Source organism: Equus quagga, chromosome 13 (genome assembly GCF_021613505.1).
Source record: "Equus quagga isolate Etosha38 chromosome 13, UCLA_HA_Equagga_1.0, whole genome shotgun sequence".
NCBI classification, from domain to species: domain Eukaryota; kingdom Metazoa; phylum Chordata; class Mammalia; order Perissodactyla; family Equidae; genus Equus; species Equus quagga.
The window spans coordinates 35,474,666-35,493,443 of record NC_060279.1 but is presented as its reverse complement, the minus strand read 5'-3'; the positions used below and the strand labels follow the sequence as shown (position 1 = coordinate 35,493,443).

Below are 18,778 nucleotides of genomic sequence, written 5' to 3'. Positions count from 1 at the left end.
TATGGAAGGAGTTATTATTATAAAAAATTATAATTCTTTTGAAACTATTCTATAACTTTGGTAAATACCTAATTGAAAATCCAGCTGGATTTTGGAGGTGCTTAGTAAACTTATTTTTTATATTTTATAGAAGAGTAAATGATTACAAATATCTAAATCGTTTTTGAAAGTGATGATTCACAATGGAAGAAAGTCCTAAATGCGAAAGATAACATTACAAAGCTAGTAGCATATAACAGCACAGTATCTTTATGACCTATTAGTGGGGAATTATTTCTTAAACTAAATTCCCAAATTGAAAAGTCTAGAGCCTTGGGGAAAAAATGGTCAATGGTGGGTCATTCCTCTGATCCTCTATACATATACACACATTCTACTTAAACAGTGGGCCCCTGAGGGTGCTGGTGCCCCTCCCTAACAGCCTTGACTTTAAGGGCTTGGCCCCTCCCAAGGTCCTGTAACTAAGTCTGTTCCTGCATGGACCGGGAACCTGGTTCTCCATCCCTTGGAGGACAAGGGTGGGCAAGTCCAGGTGGGGAAGGGCAGCATAGACTGTTCAATTATTTTGCATATTGTTGCATCTGAACCACAAACTGTATGAAATTGATGGATGATTGCAAAAAAAGAATTATAAACTTAAATGAAATTAAAAGTAAAAATTGTTGAATTTTGCTTTATAAAATTAAAGCTTCTCTTCAATGAAATATACACTGAACAAAATTAATGAGTGAAAAATTGAGATACGTATTTGGAAGTCTAAAAATAAAATGTATATATGTGTTTTTACACAGAGTAATATGAGAAGATTTAAAGAATGATGAAAAAATACATTAATAAATGAAAAATATATATAATACCTTTTGTTTAAATTAAAGTTGTACTCAAACTCATTGGTAATTAAAGTGGAAATTAAGACAAGCTCTCATTTTACCCCACCAAACTGGCAAAATCTGAAAGCTGCAGAAGCCCAGTGTTTACAGGGATGTGGGATAGGTGGAAATCCCCATTGATGGTGGTGAAGTAATTCTGGAGAGTTTGTGGCAGTACCTTCTCTAATGATATACACGTTGAGCCTGCAATCCCACTTCTGAGTATGCATAATAGAAAATATTTACCCAGCTACAGAGGGAACATATATAAAGATGTCTATCAAAGCACTTGTATGGTAGCGTAGTGTTGGAAGCATGCTAAATGTTCATCCTTATGGGAACGTGTAAGTAAATGGAGTAGATGCCCACTATGGGATTCTATGCAGCACGCAGAAACAACAGACTAGACACAGAGTAATATGGAAGGTCTCTAAAAGAGTACTGAAGGAAATACATTAGTAGATGATGCATACAAAGCCATATCCTTCATGGAAATGAAAGTTGTACAACATCAAATGCCACATTTTATAAGAATACATAGAAACAGAAAAATTACACGTTAATACTTTAGAATGTGGTGAAGGAGAAGGAAATGGGGATAAATAAATAAACCAGTTTGCAGAGAAGGCCTGCTCAGACCAAATGATATCTATGAGTCTTTAAATGGAGGAGAATGATTAACTCAACAATCTGCACTTACGATTATAAAGGCAAAACTCAACACAACTTAGCAAAAATTGGAAACCGTTTCATGATGCTCTATGGAATAGAGACCTAATTGGGATAATGGGTTGCACCATGGGAAGTACCTTCTGAGGGAAAAAACATAAAAATACATAATGTTATATAAAATACTTATATTTCTAACAGAATTAAAATCTCTGCAACATCAAAACCCTCTGGTTGAAAATGTCAGGTTTTTGTAATCATCAGGAGGTACAGATTGAGACAAATATCTGATTTTACCACTGGGTGACAGTAGAGATTAAAACAAAGTTTTGGCATCCCCATTATTACTAAAAACTTAGAAATCCCTCAAATCATCAAGCAACGTACACATCCATGCTTAAATTCTCAATAAATTGTTAGCTCTAAAAACAATTGAAAACAACTTAGAAAAATATGCCCATAAAATTTAAAATATATCAATAACAATATAGGAATAGAATCCAAGTGAATATACCTGGCAAAATATGGTAAAGACAAGAATGGAGTAAATTAAAAAAAGTGTCACGATCCCCTACACATTGGTTATATGTGTGTTGCAAATTATTAGAGGACTGTAAGATGATTAAGACAGGATTAATTACATATTCATAGTGTCCAGAAGATATAGACAAATAAGTTGTTCAGGAAAAGTATATCTATTCCTGATTCTGTGACCACAGAGAAATTTGTCCCCTCAGTTCTATTGGTACTGAACTATTTGGTTCAGTGAAAACTGTTCTCAGGAAAGTTCATTCAGTAAATTTTACTAGTTTCATAGGCCTGTTTGTTTAAGTCTCTTAAAGTAAGGTGATTATCTCAGCCTAAATTAAATAATGGGGAAAATAACTCTACACAACACAACATGATCTGGTCAGTGTTAGGCTCTCTGATGTTCTGTCAAACTCAAGGGTAGAATTTTACCTTATCTATAGGAATGAATAGACCCTAAGTCTCCCATAAATATTTATGTTGAACTAATATAATTATTTTGAGCAGCAGCAACTTTTAGATTATTCACTCTAATACACACCTTGTGTACAACAGTTTTATATTATCTGTTACATGCAGAGCAATAATTCTAACAATCACTTGAGCTATGAATGGAATTGGCAATTGGAAATTTCTTGTGGCTTCTGGAGATCTTCTGAAGAACGGTTGTTCTGATCTCAAGTTTGCTCCTGGAAAGCTGTTAACACTCATAGAGAGAGTACCAAGATTCTTCTTGAGATACAATTTGGTTCTGTTCTAAGACATTGGTGCTGTTGTCCTACCTACAACTCCTTCCATCCCCAGTGCACAACCAATTCTCCCTCAGAGAGAATGTCAGATACAACTTTAGATATGAAAATATTTAGTACAAGTATGAGCCTAATTGTCATATAAAGTGTCCTGAGAAAAGTACCTATGTCTTTGAGCTTTGAACAATATCATTTCCAGGTCACCTATTCAAGTGAAACAGATTACCAACTGTCTACTCACATACCTAAGTGGATAGATGAATTGCCAAAGGGGTTATACCCACTGGCTGTCTCCCAGAATCTATTTTCTATTTCCTTTAGAATAAATCAACTCCCCAACTATTAGCTGGGCAGAGTAAAAGCTACATCTCTTAGCCACCCTTTTAGCTGCTTGTGGTTATGTGACTGCAGTTGACCATTGGCGTGTACAACTTCTGTAAAGTGGATCTGAAGCAGTGGGAGCTGGACGTGCTTAGCTTCCTCCTTTCTGCTTATTTCTGACAAAAAGGTAGGTTTGATGGAAGGAGCTCTGGCAACCATCTCAGAGTACGAGATGACCTTTGGAATGAGGACCAAGCACGGTGAAGACAACAACAAAACAAAATATACAAAGAAAGAAAAACCTCAAAACAAAAAGGGAAACTGGGAACCAAGTCCATGATGAATGGCATCCCAGAACAACCCTGAATTGCCTACTTCCAGTCCCTTCACAAGATTGAGAAATATAAATGCATCTTTTTAAAGATATTGTATGTTCAAATTTTCTGTCACACGCAGTCAAACTTGATCCAAATGAATCCAGGTTGTTAGCTGAGTGTCATTGAAAGGTTGACAGCTTTGGTTCATGAAATGTTTGCCTGTAGGTCTGTATTTTTCTCATTGTAAGGATCTATATGGATTACTTATTTTTTGCCAAGGCTAAGTCAGATTTTTGACAATGACACCCATGTTATCTCCATATAAATTCATAATTATCTGTATATTCTCTAAAGCAAGGGGGTAAATGCAACCAGCCCTTCCAAAATTTATATGAAAAGAAACGTTACAAATCAGAGTGAAATTCTGGGAAAATATTAAAGTGACATATTTCATAACACATTGCTCTGAGATAAATCCAAAGTAGAAAATGTAGCTTCATCTATGTCGAATCTAAGGAAGAATTGTAACTTAAAACAAAAACCAAGGAAATTATAATCAAAGTTGGAGCAAAATTTTAGCAAACATTTTCATTAATTTTGATAAGATGAATGACTTGATGTTTGTGGTTTTGAGAGTAAATTCAATTCGGGAGAGAATAGCAAAGGCTACTGGGACGTTTGTTAGAAGACAACTGAGAAGAAAAAAATATTTTGAAAAAGGAGGATAAATTAATGTGTGAGAAATATTTGATAGAGCCAAAGCAAATGACCTTCAGCTTTAGAAAGTAGGGCATAACCATCCGAGTTTCGGCCTTGTTGGTGCGCAGTGGTCTATAGGGTTCCACGTGACTGGCTTTCATATGCAGCACAGTGGCTTCTTTACTGCTGTGGCCTGGACACACAGCTGTAGGATTTTTGCATCTAGTGCCCGTTTGAGGTTTTCACTGTGACAGATTGCTGTCGCTTAGGATGGCTTTGTCAACTCAAGTGGTTGTTTTTATATAGATGAGTGTCTTAGGTCAGTTTCTGAGGAAACAGACTCAGGTGGACATCTACATGTAGAACATTTATTAGGGAGTGCTCTCAGGAGCACGACCTGTACAAGAGAGAGGAAAGCAGGATTTAGGAGAGAAAGATGTTGAACTGTGATGCAGTTGCAGCAGAGGATTTAGTCAAGCTCACAGAGAGTTTGGGAGATAGGACGGCCCTTTAGAGATTTCCTAGAACAGTTAATGGGGCTGCCCTTTTTATTCCCACATTTGATATGTCCTCTCCCCAGGAAAGGAACATTCTCTTGGGCAAAGCAACTCTCTTCAACTGAAGACAATTCCTAGAGAGGGACCTATCTGTGAGCAGTCAGCAGGCAATACACTCCTAAGTTGAGAGAATAAGCATATTTGTCATGAAGTGAGTGTATTACTGACTGGCTACAACATCCACTAGAGCAAGAGTATGTTCCTATGGAAGAAGAGATTTACTTACTGGGCCTTAAATAAACGAAATCAAAAATAAAGTCAGTATTGAAAACACAAGCCACAAGGCCAAAGCAAACTTTAGGCAATGTGCATGAGATTCCATAAGCACTGATGTCAATGAGGCTGCCTCAGCAGGAATGGCTGTGGCAAAAGTTCAGTTAATGTAATCAGAGACCTCTTGAAATGAATCCTTTAAAAACATTAGGCAGAAAATCTTGATTTTTGCTTTGGTTCTCAGGCAAGACTAGGTATGTAGCCTAGATGTGATGCCCCAAATTTGGTTCCTCTCTTATACTATTTTGAACTGGCTTCATGGTCTAAAAGGAGACCTTTAAATAAACAAACCTTGAATTCATGTGGCTTGTACACAGGCTTAGGAGTCACCTCCACAATGTAGTCTCAATTTATCTATACCAGCTCTGTTATTGCCTAGATTTGTGAGATAAAATTTGTTTCTTCACTCAGGGAAGGAAGGTACATTTTATTAGTAAACAATTCAAAAAGAAACAGCAGGCCTTCTACTTCTAGAGATGATAGGCTACCTAATTTGGACCAACTCTTATGCATATATATTACATTTTTTGTTTGTTTGCTCATAAAAACTTTATGGTATCAGAGAACTCTTGTGTCCTGCCTCATGTCTCTTCAGCCTACATTTTTCCCCCAGACATTGCTAAGGCAACTGGTGACAGAACCTAACTTCTGCTACACTGCTTATCTTTTCCATTTTTCCACAAAGGCTTTTCTCACAATGTGGTTGGGACACCTGTGAGAAGTTGCTTATCACTGTGGATGCTCAAAATGAAAGAGTGGGGGAATTAACATTCCATGCGTCAGTCCTTGACTATTAGGGGCTGGGGATCAAGAGGACAACACTGAGGCAGGATCTGCATGATTCATCAGAGGGTTGAAATGGGATCAGATCCTGATGTTCTGTAGTGGTGACCACTCTGATAATACACTATTGTGTCTCTCTCATGGCTCCACTTCCTAGTCCTTTTAAAGACAACAAATATTCTGATCTCTATCACCGTAAATTAATTTTGATTCTGTTTTTGAAGTTCATGTTATTAGAATCATACACTAAGTCCTATTTTATGTCTGCTTTCTTTCACTTAACATTATTTCTGTTAGATTTATCTATGTTGGGGCATGTAGCAGCAGTTCATTATTTTTCATTGCTGTGTAGTATTCCATTGTGTGAATATAGCACGATCTATCCCTTCTACTTTGGAAGAACACTTGAATTGTTTCCAGATTTTAGCAATTTTGAATAATACTGCTTTGAACACTTTTGTCTTTTTGTGAACATAAACCCTCATTTCTCTTGTGCACATACATGGAAATGGAATTGCTGGGTCACAGGTTACACATGTTTCTTACATTTCATAGATACTGCCAAATTGGTTTTCATAGTAGTTATACCAATCTTCCTTTCATCTTCTCCACATCCTCACCCATATTTGATATTATTAATTCTCTTAGTTTTAGCCATTCTGATGGAGGTGTAGTGTACCCAAGTGTTGTATTAGTTCATATGTCCCTGTTGCCTATGGCACTTAGCTTATTTTCACATGCCTATTAGCCATTTAGATATACTGCTTGTGAAGTACTGGTTTGAGTTTTTATCTATGTGTGTGTAACAAGGAAGGAGCTCAGTGGTTTTCTTCCTGATTTGAAGTTGTTTCTAATTTCTAAATACTAGTGCTTAGTTGGATGCATGTATTGTGAACATTTTCTCCCGGTCTTGGTTTACTTTTCACTCTCTTAAAGTTGTATTTGGATGAAAAGGTTTTCTTTTTAATGGGATACAGTGTACTGATATTTTTCACTAGGGCTATTGTGCTCTACTCCTCTAACTTATACACTCCAACAACAAGGTCATGAGATATTCCTCTTAATCTGTGGTTCTCAGACTTGAGTGGGCGTCAGAATCTTCTGGAAGGCTTTTTTTTTTTTTTTGCTTTTTCTCCCCAAATACCCCCCAGTACATAGTTGTATATATATATATATATTTTTTTTTTTTTTAAAGATTGGCACCTGGGCTAACAACTGTTGGCAATCTTTTTTTTTTCTGCTTTATCTCCCCAAACCCCCTCTGTACACAGTTGTATATCTTAGTTGCTGGTCTTTCTAGTTGTGGGATGTGGGATGCTGCCTCAAGGTGGCCTGACGAGTGGTGCCATGTCCGTGCCCAGGATCCGAACCCTGGGTCACTGCAGCGGGGGTGCACAAACAACCACTTGGCCATGGAGCCAGCCCTCATAGTTGTATATTTTAGTTGTGGGTCTGGAAGGCTTTTAAAGTACTGATTGTTGGGACATACATCCAGGGTGTCTAATTGTTTAGGTCAGGGAAGATGCCCAAGAATTTGCATTTCTTATATCTTCCAGATGTGCTGATTCTGCTGGTCTAGGGATCACACTTTGAAAACAACTGTACTATTTTACTTGGAAAAGCTTCATTGTTTTACCTTTTACATTTAGATCTACAATAGATCTGGACTTAATTTTCATGTGCGGTGTGAAATATGGGTAAAATTATTTTTTCAATTTTAATTAACTGACTAATACCACTAAGAGGCAGTACCAATTTTGTTGTAAGTTAAGTGTCCATATACCTGGATATGTTTCTGGAATCCTTATTCTATTGTTAACCTCCATAAGTCTATCCTTGTGCCAATGCAATGTAATAATTTTAATGATTTTAGATTCATAAGAAATACTGATAACCACTGGAGTAACTCTTCCTACCATCAGTTTAAAGCAAAGAGGGTCTCTGATGTCTAGATCCTGCTGTTTCCCCCACCACACTTAGCCCATGTTTTTCTGGATATCTCTAGTGATAGCTCTGTTCCTGTTATAGGCCATTTATCGAAATTCTTTTGGGCCATTAAGGGAGAGGTAACAAGAAAAACTTTCTGAGTCTTTTGTTTCTTAAAATAATATTCAAGTTAAAGAGACACATTTTGGTGTGGTAAATTCTGTTCCTCTTATCGACAAAAATAATCCATATCCAATCTATAAGTGAAAATTTGGGTGAGTCTATTCTGAGCTTAAATCTGAGGATTATAACCCGGGAGAGTCTTTCCACAAAGGAACAGAGCACTCCAAAGAGGTGGGGGGGTATACAGGGTCGTTATATACCCTCAAAGAGGATGTTTCACATATGATTGGAATGTCCCTTTTACAATAGTCGTGAGACTACTCTGTCGGCACAGCGATTGATGGAAATAGCAGGTAGGTCTTCTGTCTCGGTGAACACAGCAGGTGGCAGTCTGTTGTCTCCAGCTGGGTGGTCACAGGTGAGCTGGGAGGTGAGTGCAGCAATCGGTTCCTAGCCTAAGGAAAAATGCTAATGTCGGGGGGAAGTTGCATCTTTATCTCAAGGGCCTTTGTTCTGGCCATAGGAAATGTCTAAGCAGATATGCAATGCGTGCTCAATAGCCAGTCAGGCCCTTTTGGAGGAAAAAAAGAAGTCAGGCCGAATTAGGTTTATACCAAATGGCTTCCTCATATACTCCAATATATCCTATTGCTTGCCATTTTTATTTGTCACTCTTCAGTAGACATTCATGGAATTATTACAGAAGAAATAATTGAAATCCAACAAAAAGGAACTTTTCTTTAAACTGATGTATATTCTAATTTACTTACCCATTTGAGTTGCTTTGTTCTTTATGAAAAAGTGAAGATTATTTTTCGAACTCATTAATTTGCTTTGGAGATGTTTTCTTTCCTGAATCTAGAGATTTCTGGTTTTCATTAATTTTGGAAAATTTTTAACCATTATTTCTTCATATATTTCCTCTTCTTGATAGTCCTATTGAGCTTATTTTGGGTTTTTTGTTAGTCTTCATATCTTAACTTCTTTTTTCATACTCTCCTACTCTTTAGCTCTGTGTTGCAGTATAAGAAATTCTTCAGATCTCTCAATATAAAAATATTTCAAATTCCTTTCTCTATTTTTTGCTTAATCTACCCATTGAGTTTTTAATTACAGTGATTAGGTTTTTCAATATCTTGAGGCTTGAGTTGCTATTAAAAATCTTCTTGGTATTGTAGGGGAGGAAGACATTTCCTCTCCCCAAATGGGGATTTGTCTGGCTGGAGAACGAATTAAATTCACATGAGACAGAATAGCAAGAGAAAATTAAACAAAGTTTTATGAGGAACCATGGCCCGGGGCCTTTCTTCCCGAAGGAAGAAAGGGCACCGAAGAAGTGGGGTGCACAGAGTGGTTATATAGCCCCCAAACGGGGTGTTTCACATGTGATTGAAAAGTCCCTTTTACAATAGTCACGAGGCTGCTCTGTCAGCACAGCGCTTGATGGAAACGGCAGATAGGTCTGCTGTCTGAGTGAGCGCCACAGGGTGGCAGGTGTGTTGCCTTGGGCTGGGGGTGGGGGGGGTCACAGATGAGCGCCACAATCGGTTCCCAGCCTAAAGAAAGATGCTTAATCTTTAAGGAGATGCCAACGTTGGGAGGGGGAGGGAAGTCAGTTCCAGGAGGTTACCAGAGAAGCACAATAAAATGCAGATTTAAGTCCTTGCCTTTGGTATTAAGAGTTTCTAGAGAGAAGGTCATCTCCTTTCTTCTTCCTGGTGCAGAGAGGGAAGCACCTTTTACAGGTAGAGATTTACCTTACAAATGTAAACATGTCCTAACAAAGGGCAAGTTCCATTCCTCCTTCCCTGTCCCAGTTTATCAAAAGCAATCAGCCTCAAATAATCCTGATGCCAAAGAGACATATCTTGGAGTGGCCAGCTCCAGGTCCCCACAGTATTTTTTTGATAATGTTCCTTCTTTTCTGGTGTTATTTCTTTTTATATCTTGAAGTTTTTAAAATATAATTTTCTCTATATTTTATTTGAGAGTTAAAAATAGATTTCTAAAATACATTTGTTTTTCTGTCGACTTTCCTTCTTGATGAATTATTTCTCTCTGTGTTCTCTAATTTTGGCTTGTTGCCACATAATAGGAAGGACTTTATGCGTGGGAATCCTTGGCAGCTTGTGTTGAGGGTGGTTGTCTTGAGATTAACTTTCTTTAGATTTCAGTAGGTGTCCTAGAGGTATTACCAACTTAGAATCACATTTTACTTTGATTTCTTGGATGGCATACTCCAGGATCACACAAGTAGGATATTTTCAAACTCCAATTTCAGACTCGTGATTAATAATTCACAGAATTAGAAACAAACAGAAACCTAACCAATCTTCACTGACTACACAGATAAGCTTCCTCCCCTGTACAACTGGGTGGATTTTTTCTTGGACTAGGTGAGAGTATAACAGAAGCTTCATTTGCATCTTTTGTTCCCTGTTTGCCTGGTCTCAAGGTCTTATCTCCTGTTCCAAGTGACCACAACAGCCAAACCCCTAGGAACCTGTACCTGCCTAGTACACTCAAGTATCAGTTCTTGCTTGCCTCTCTGGGTTCCAATTTCTTCTTTGTTTCATTCCCTTATTTTGTTGTGAATGCAGGTCTGCATTTAAAAAGAATTAAAAGATGCTTTTATCTTGCATTTCTGGGTATTTGTATTATATATCTTTTCAAGTTATGCAGTGTGCCATCTTGCAAGAAATAGAAGCCATAACTCTGTCTTATATATTTACACACAGGAATCCAAGTGTCATGTGATGAAATGAAGCTTTTGGTTTAAACATAAGTCAGGGAGGAAGGACTGAGATAAGCTTGAATGGATACTGAGTATGAGAAAATGGAGAGGGGCCCTGGGAGCTAAGATGAAGGCTAAGTGGAGAATGACTGTGGAGACACAGAAGAGTGGGAAAGGAGGGAGCAGCAGAGTAGGGAAAGAGAAGAACACACAGACGGGAAGGAACGGGAGCTCAAAGAAGTAAGAAACATTAGAATGTTAGAGCCAAAAGTGATAATAGAAAGTACTCAGTTCTTTCAACCCAGTCACTTTACAGATAACAAAATGGAGACCAGAATGCTGTTATGACTTCTCTAATTCACTGCTCCAGCAAGTGTCCCATGCAGGAATTCGTCTTGATTCTCTGTCCAAAACCTCCTTTGGATACTGGCTCAACACAAGTTTGACATAAGGGAAGCCATAGTTTAGAAAAGAAACCATATTGTAACTTTGAATGACCTCTGGTTAACTAACCCAGATGGATATGCATCCTCCAGGTGCAAATATACATGCTCTGTAGACTTTATGGCCCCTCCCAGCTGCAATAAGTCAATAACTTTGTTCTTTTGAGTTCCTTAGGAATGTGATGACCCCTGGGCAGATAGTCCATGCTGATAGCCGTAATCAATGATAACTGAAAGAACTGGATTTAGGGTGTTTTGTCAGTCTCTGAAGCATGTCCAGTAAAAGGAAAAATTCTCAGGAAGTAAAACCAGATGTCTCCCCGACCTGGAAACTAGTCCTCTATATAACTGACCTATAATCTTTGCTCTGTAAGATGTTTATTTCAGAAATTAGTCAGCTATCTTCCTTCTGGCTAGCAAGCTGTAATAAAACTCTTTCTCTCCTACCCCCTTGCCCTTTGTCTATTGGTATGTCTTGCAGTGGGAGGAAGACTCCCTTTTAGTGGTAACACTTTTACTGCAAGAGATAGACCTTGAGAGGGAAGAAGCACACAAACCAAATGGAGGAGGAGCTGCTGAAAGCCAGAAAGGTGAGAAAAAACTTGAAGCAGAATGGGAGGAAAATGAGAAGCTCGGTAAAAGGCAGAAGGTTATAAGACCAGTGTATTTCTCTAGCTGGGAAGTTGAGTTTTCTGTTGGTGGTAAAGCAGGATGTCAGATGAGTGTGTGGGACTGTGTGGGGAGGGGAGCTCACATCTGCATTCTGAGGAGAGCTTTAAAGGAGAGGGAGTAATTCAAGAGCATTGACGGTGTTTGAGGAAACAATAAGTTAGAGCTATAATAAAGAGCACAAGCAAGCTTGTGTCCTAAGCACCAATGAATCAAGAAGAGGGTTTCCAGGAAGGTCTGATGACACAGGGAAGAACGCTGGACTCCCCTTAGATAGCTGGGATACACTGCCTGGTTGAGTCCTAATTAAGGTACATCCCACCCATCCCAGTTTTCTCCCCTGGGGTTTCCTATGACTGGCAGCACACAATTATCAATGACCTGTATAATCATCTCCTTCTTTCTCATTTCTTTTCTTTCTTTTAATCTTAGTCCTAGTCACCTCCCCCTGCCCACATTTAACTCTTGATTTTTGCCTCTCGTTCTGCTCTTTCTCAGCTCTCCCAGTTCTCAACATCCCTCAGGCAACTTCTAAGAAGGCCCTTTTCTCTCTCCTCTTTCAGATTTTGCCCTTCATCCACCATAGTTGAGTGTACACTTGGGAGTGGGGCTGACTAGGAAAGCTTTAGATCCACAGTGGGATCATGACTCAAGTACCAGCTGCTTCCTTCATCCTTGGTCACATTTAACTCTGCCCACAGGAGGCTGAGATGATGAAACTTGTGGCTCTGCTCCACTTCTCTTTGCAATCCTCCTCTTCCTCCCTCTCAACCTCTTCCTCCTCCTCCTTTTCTTACTATTTCCCTCTTCCTCCTCCTTCTGCTTTTCTGCTTCTCCTTCTGCCCTCCCCTCTTCCTCTCCTGCTCTTTTTTCTCCTCCTCCTCTTTTATTCCTCCTCCTCCTTCATCTTTTTGTGCCCCTTGTTGTCTCTGACTGTCTCTCATCCATTTGATCTCAGAAATCCATTCCTCATTTAGTTAACTCTTTCTTCTCCTTCCTACCCAAACCCAAACTGCCTCCTCCTTGCTTTATCCATTCCACACTCAAAGCTATAATCACTGGCAGTGACATAATTTTGGGGGTTAAGTGCAAAATGAAAATGTGGGGCCTCATGCTTAAAAAGTAGAATAAAATGCTTTTAAAGGTACAAAACCATAAAACATTTTCCATTTTTTGATGTCTCTCTCTCTCTTTCAACCTGGCATGTGTTTTATTGTTGTTATAGTTATCTTTGTTGTTGTCATTTCTTTGTTTTAATTTGTTAATGTTGCTTTCCCTCAGGCATAGTGACTCACAAGACAAGTGCAGACCCTCTTACGTGACTGTAGTCTCTACTCTTCTTGTTTTCTGTGTGTGTGTTTAATAATATTTAGTCAAAATGTAGCCATCTTGTGTAGAATAATAGATACTGAGGTAAACTATTTCTGAGGGGCTCTGGAAGTGGGCGTGCCTTTTCTTTTGCTAAGCACTGAGTGTGGAGGTTTGAATCAATCTAGTCAGGAGTTAACTGGGTTTGTGTTCTGTTGTTGTTTTAATAGTCTTCAAGTTCCTCCAGAATTGCTTTGCTTGTAGGGTGGGACTGTTTGCCAAAGGGTTTTTCTTAATGTCAGCTTCCCTCTCAGGTTTTGAGGTGTCCTTTGTACTGTGCCTCAAGAAGATTTATCTTGCTCCTCTTCCAGCAGTGACTGCTCTTGTGACTCAATGCTTGCTAACCTTGGGAGAGAGATTAGGGGCATTACCTTTGTTCTGAATCAGTCTCATTTTTATGCAGGTGCTTTGTTTCTTAGTTTGGGATTAGGCCTTGAGGAATTCCTGCTTTTCTCTCGGCAGTATGGAAAGTCTTACAGTCTAGGACAGGAAGTTTTACTCTTCCTTCCCCATTTATCTCCTTCCCCAGCTGCAGTGCATCTTCACCTGTGCCCTGAAGGCAGCAGGGCTTTCTAGCCTTCCTCTCGTGGTTAAGGCTTTTGTCTGTGTGGGAGAGAGATCTGGTAGGGACTTCCTGTCTTTCTCATGCTGTAGCTGCTCTCATACCTCAGATTTGTACCACAGGAAAGGATCTCTCTGGTCTTCATCCTTAACTCCAATCTTTTAGGAGCCCCTGGTGAGATCTAGAGAGGCAAGTCTAATACAAGCTCAACACAAGTTTGACATAAGGGAAACCATATTGTAGAAAAGAAATCATATTGTAACTTAGAATGACCTCTGATTACCTAATCCAGACATGCTCTGTAGATTTTATGGCCCTTCCCATCTTCAATAAGATGATAACCTTGTTATTTTGAATTCTTTAGGAACATATTGACCCCTAGGCAGAGAGTCTATGCTGGTAGCCATCATCAATGACAACTGAAAGATCAGGATATGGGTGTTTCTCCAGTCTCTGATGCATATCCAGTAAAACAACAGACAATCAGGTGCTAAAACTAGATGTCTGCGCCTACCTGGAGATCAGATAGAGGCCCCCCTGGGATTAGGTATATTTTTCAAGGACTGGATAGGTGATTCAGGGTTTAGGGAAGGAGTAGATTTTCTTTGTTGCAGGCAGTAATAAAGGAAAAGATCTCCTGTTGGTAAGAGAAGGAAGTCAGCGTAGAAGTATTGCGGGGTACCCAGAACCTCATTTCCCCTCCAGTTCTCTGTGCTTCCTACTCAGACTCATGACCCCTCCACTTATGACTCTCCTCTCTGGCTCCCAGCTTCTCTTCTTGTCAACAGCTTCCATCCTGTTCACCTTCCCCTAATTTGATTGCTGTGGAACAAGGCTTGTGTGGTATTGAAGTCATTTTTTCTTGGACTAATTGCCCTGAAGATCTCAAGGGTGGGTTCGGAAGCATTTAACTGTTTTTCCAAATTATTTTTTTTTCCTTTTGTTATGTTAAGGAGATACAATCACCAACCACCCTGAAGCAGAACATACCTCACCACAAGATCTATGCCTATGACCTTCGTCTCATTTTTGATGCTAAGATCTCCTCTCCAGGAAGAACTTAGTTCTTATTACCCTAATTTGCAGTGTATGTGGAAGTACGTTTTCCAACTGAGCCTGTGCGATACCCACCCATCCTGTTTGAATATTCATTCCCCACATTAACATTTACAGTTCTTGGCTTAACTGTTTCTTTCCAAGTAGACTAAAAGCACCTTGAATAAAGTGATTGCATTGTCAACTACTGTATAGTCATGAGTATAGCAAGATGCTTAGATCCAGCAGGTGCTAAGTGACTGGTGAGTAAATAAACATCAATGCAAGTCAAACACAGGGTGTTTTTCCTTATGTGTTCCAATGTTCCTGTGGTCTCTGTGATGGCTACTGGTTCTTCCCTAAGAATAATGGAGAATCACTGGTAATTTATACTATTACATCAGACAGTTATAGGGATTCTGAAAAAGTTAATAAAACAACCCATGGGAAGTCAGAGATATGAATGAGGTGGGGTGGGGGTGAGACAGGGGAAGAGAATATTTTGGGAATATTCAAAAGGGCAAGAGAAGGACAGGGTGACAGAAAAGAGCAGGGGCATGAAAGGATTAGGTAGGGTGCTGGGAAGCCACTTAGTTCTATGCTTTCAAATTATGAGTGAGAACAAAAACGCCCTGGAGATAGTGATTTGTCAATGCCATATAAGTCTTGTTCCACTGCAATCAAATCAGGAGAAGGAGGACAGGAAGGAAGCTGGTGAAAAGGAGGGTCAAAATACACACATCCTGCACTGCTTGCTATATGCTTGTTTACTTTGCTACCTTGCTTAATGACTAATCATCCAGAAGAAATGTTGCCAACATTGGATACATTAGTTTGCTAGGGTTGCCAGAACAAAGAAGCACAGATGAGGTGACTCAAACAACAAAAATTTGTTTCTCATAGTTCTAGAGGTCAGAAGTCCAATATCAAGGTGTCAGCAGGTTTGGTTTCTCTTGAGACCTCTCTCTTTGGCTTGTAGACGGCCATCTTCTTGCTGTGTCCTCACCTCATGTTTCCTCTGTGCACATGCATCCCTAGTGGCTCTGACATATTCAGAAGTTGTGATTTTCATTATCCAGTTTTTTTAAATTATAGGTATGGGATGGAAGCTCTTTCTAACTTTCTATGTTCTAATCTTAACTTTCCAAAAAAGTATTTTCTTAAATTAGCCCGAGATAATTTCTTTTCACTTCTAAACCAAGAACTAACAAAATAAGCAGCCCATACTCATTCATCCAGATGATTCAATAGCTGGATCATATGGTATTTCTATTTTTAATTTTTGGAGTAATCTCCATATTGCTGTCCACAGTGGCTGCACCAGTTTACATCCCCACTAGCAGTGTATGGAACTGGAAAAGTTATGCCGTATGTTCTCTGTTGTGTTACTTCAGGCATTTCACAACCATGCTAGCCAATGGTAGCTTGAATGTGAGTTCAGTTCCCTCTATGGGAAGTAGGGATATGAGTGGGAGGTATGTGTGTGTCTCAATGAGTTTCTTATTCCTCTCAGAAACAGCCTCCAATCACTTCTGAACCTTACCTCTCCTCACTATAAATCTGCAAATAGACACGTTTGGGCAGAGTATAAAATCCAAATCCTGATTCTACGAAAGCTTCAAGTCTTCTGTTACTGACAAATTCCTCTCTCAATGACTGTAGACTTGTGCCTTATTATCTTCATTAGTGGTCTCCTGTGAACCCCCCTCCCATTTCCTTGGCCTCCACCCAGATACCCTCAGCTTCCTCACTCTTTGATTGACTCCTTTCTCCCTATCCATCTCTTCAGCAATCTCTGTTGATACATTCATTATAACCTATTGCATTCCATTCACCCTAGATTTTTATAATGCCAACTCTCTCACATTCAATTTTAGCTTGTTTTCTGCCCACACCATTCATGCTGCCTTTTTTGGACAATTTGACCCATTCCTCATGTCATTCATCTCTTCCTCCATCTTCAGCTACCACCAATGCCTCTTTTTCTGAACCTCTGATAAAACCAAACTTTGCTCCATTCCCTCAAATCTCCTAAACTTCTCCCTTCTGCTTCTATTATCTTTTATTTCCACTCATTTCATTTTATCTTTTTTACTTCCTCTTGCAACTAATTCTCAATCCCTCTTCCCTGGATCCCTTTGAGTTACAGTGGGCAACAGATTGTGAGAGGCACTTTGTTGAGGCCTCCATAGGCTTCATGCAGGTTGCTTACTAAGGATTAGATTTTCTGAACTTCCAGAGCATGTCATGGTTGCCATCTCCAAAGGGTGATGGGCTCATCATGTCTGCAGACTTTCAACAGGAGTTGAGTCACCTGGATATAATATACAGGCTCCTTGGTAACATCTGTCCACATTTCCTCTTGAGTCTTCTTGACTCAGGGAAGGCAGATCTCCAGGCACAAGGCCAATCCTGCACCCTTCCTCCAAGATTTCTCTATTCTAATATCATATCTTGCCATCCTCCTCCTCCTATGAAGGAGCTGAGAGGGAGAGGGGATAACGAGTGACAGATTCCTAGAGGTGGGAAAGAAGTATCCATTTAAACTGATATGAAGATCTGAACCTCTATGTCTGTGTTAGAGTCCTCTCTGAATATCTTTCCTGTCTTCTGCAGTAAGGCCAGAGGCCTGGCTGTCCACTAGCTGCAGGCCCAGTCCTGGCCACCTGATGCTGGCTTGTCACATTTCTGGTTTCTACCCAAAGCCTATTTGGGTGATGTGGATGCAGGATGAGCAGGAGCATCGGGGAACTCAGCTAAGTGACATCTTGCCTAATGCTGATGGGACATGGTATCTTTGGAAGTCTTTAGATGTGGAAGCCATTGAGGCAGCTGACCTGTCTTGCCAGTGAAACACAGCAGTCTAGGAGTACAGGACATCATCCTCTACTGGGGCAAGAAAGAACTTAGGCCCAAGCTGAGAATGGGAGTAAGTGGTCCTCAAGCAGATCAGGAGATCCAGATTAGAAATTTGAAATTCTAGGGACGTCAGCCCCAAAAGAAATAAAAGTAAGTTAGCCAAGAAATAGAAAAATGGAAAATGAGGGTCCAGCAGATGAAGAAGGATGTTGAAGGATTCATATCTGAAGAGGGATGAGAGAAGAAATAGGAAGAAAGGAGATTGGTGAGTTAGTGACGCAAATGAACAAAGGAAATCCAGGGAAATGCAGTAAAACAGGGGGGTGGATTTGAAATGACGTTCTTTGTGCACCCAAATCCACAGAACATCATAGCTCCATGAGCTTGATCTTCTTGGCAATGATAGTGCCCCCAGTGCTTCTGGCGGGTCTTACATTTTGACTTAAGAAGTGCCTGCGAATTCCGGGATCCACCCTTCCTGCTCTTTGCCAAACTTCCCACTTGTCTTTTCATTTTTTTTGTTTTCTCTCTCCTCATTCCTCCCTCCCAGTCTCCTTCCTTCTTACTTCTTACTTTTTGCCTCCATATCATGCAGAATGGCTTCCATCTCTGTTCTTTCAGGACACACTGTGAACCTCCAAGCACTCTTCTCCCTTTGGAATGAGATCCCAGCAGCCCAGGGGCTCAGGATGTATCTAAACCCAACACAGTGATGACATCCATTTGACTCTTCCTGTACAACTTTTTGTTGTTGTTTATTTCTGCTTAATGATCAGTTGTCAATGTAAGCCAAATGTAATTTTTCAGGATTTGTTGTTCTGACTTGGGTTCTCTGACTTAAAACTCAAACTGTAACCGTGAATGAGTGAGGTCCTAGCAGCCTCCATGTATTCAAATGCTAATGGGTCATCACGTCCATTTCAGATGTCACTTCCTCCAGAGGCCCTTGCCTAATTCACAAGTAGAAGCAGTCTCTGCCTCGTCTGAACTCCCAGCACACTTGAACTGTTTTCTGCCAAATCTACTCCTCACTTCTTGCCCAGTGTTGCAGATTTTTAGATCCCCTTTCCCTTATAATTTTCAAGCTTCTTGATAGCAAAGTCTTCGTATTTTAATATTTCTATCTGGGCAAAGTGTCTTACCTGCATGTGATATGTTCTTAATAAAAATCTGTATTCAATTTATGGCAAATTTATAGACTTTCCTTATTCTGTCCCTTCCTTACTTGTTTGTAGTAGTTGAGGCATTTGATGCTCCTCTTGTCGAAACTCTTCTCACTTGACCAAGGGACTCA

General features: G+C 39.7%; 1 pseudogene; it reads left to right on the top strand.

Annotated features, from left to right (window-relative positions):
- The first annotated feature begins 15,971 nt into the window (after positions 1-15,971).
- Positions 15,972-18,197, top strand: LOC124250174 (T-cell surface glycoprotein CD1a-like; annotated as a pseudogene).
- The last annotated feature ends 581 nt before the right edge of the window (positions 18,198-18,778 follow it).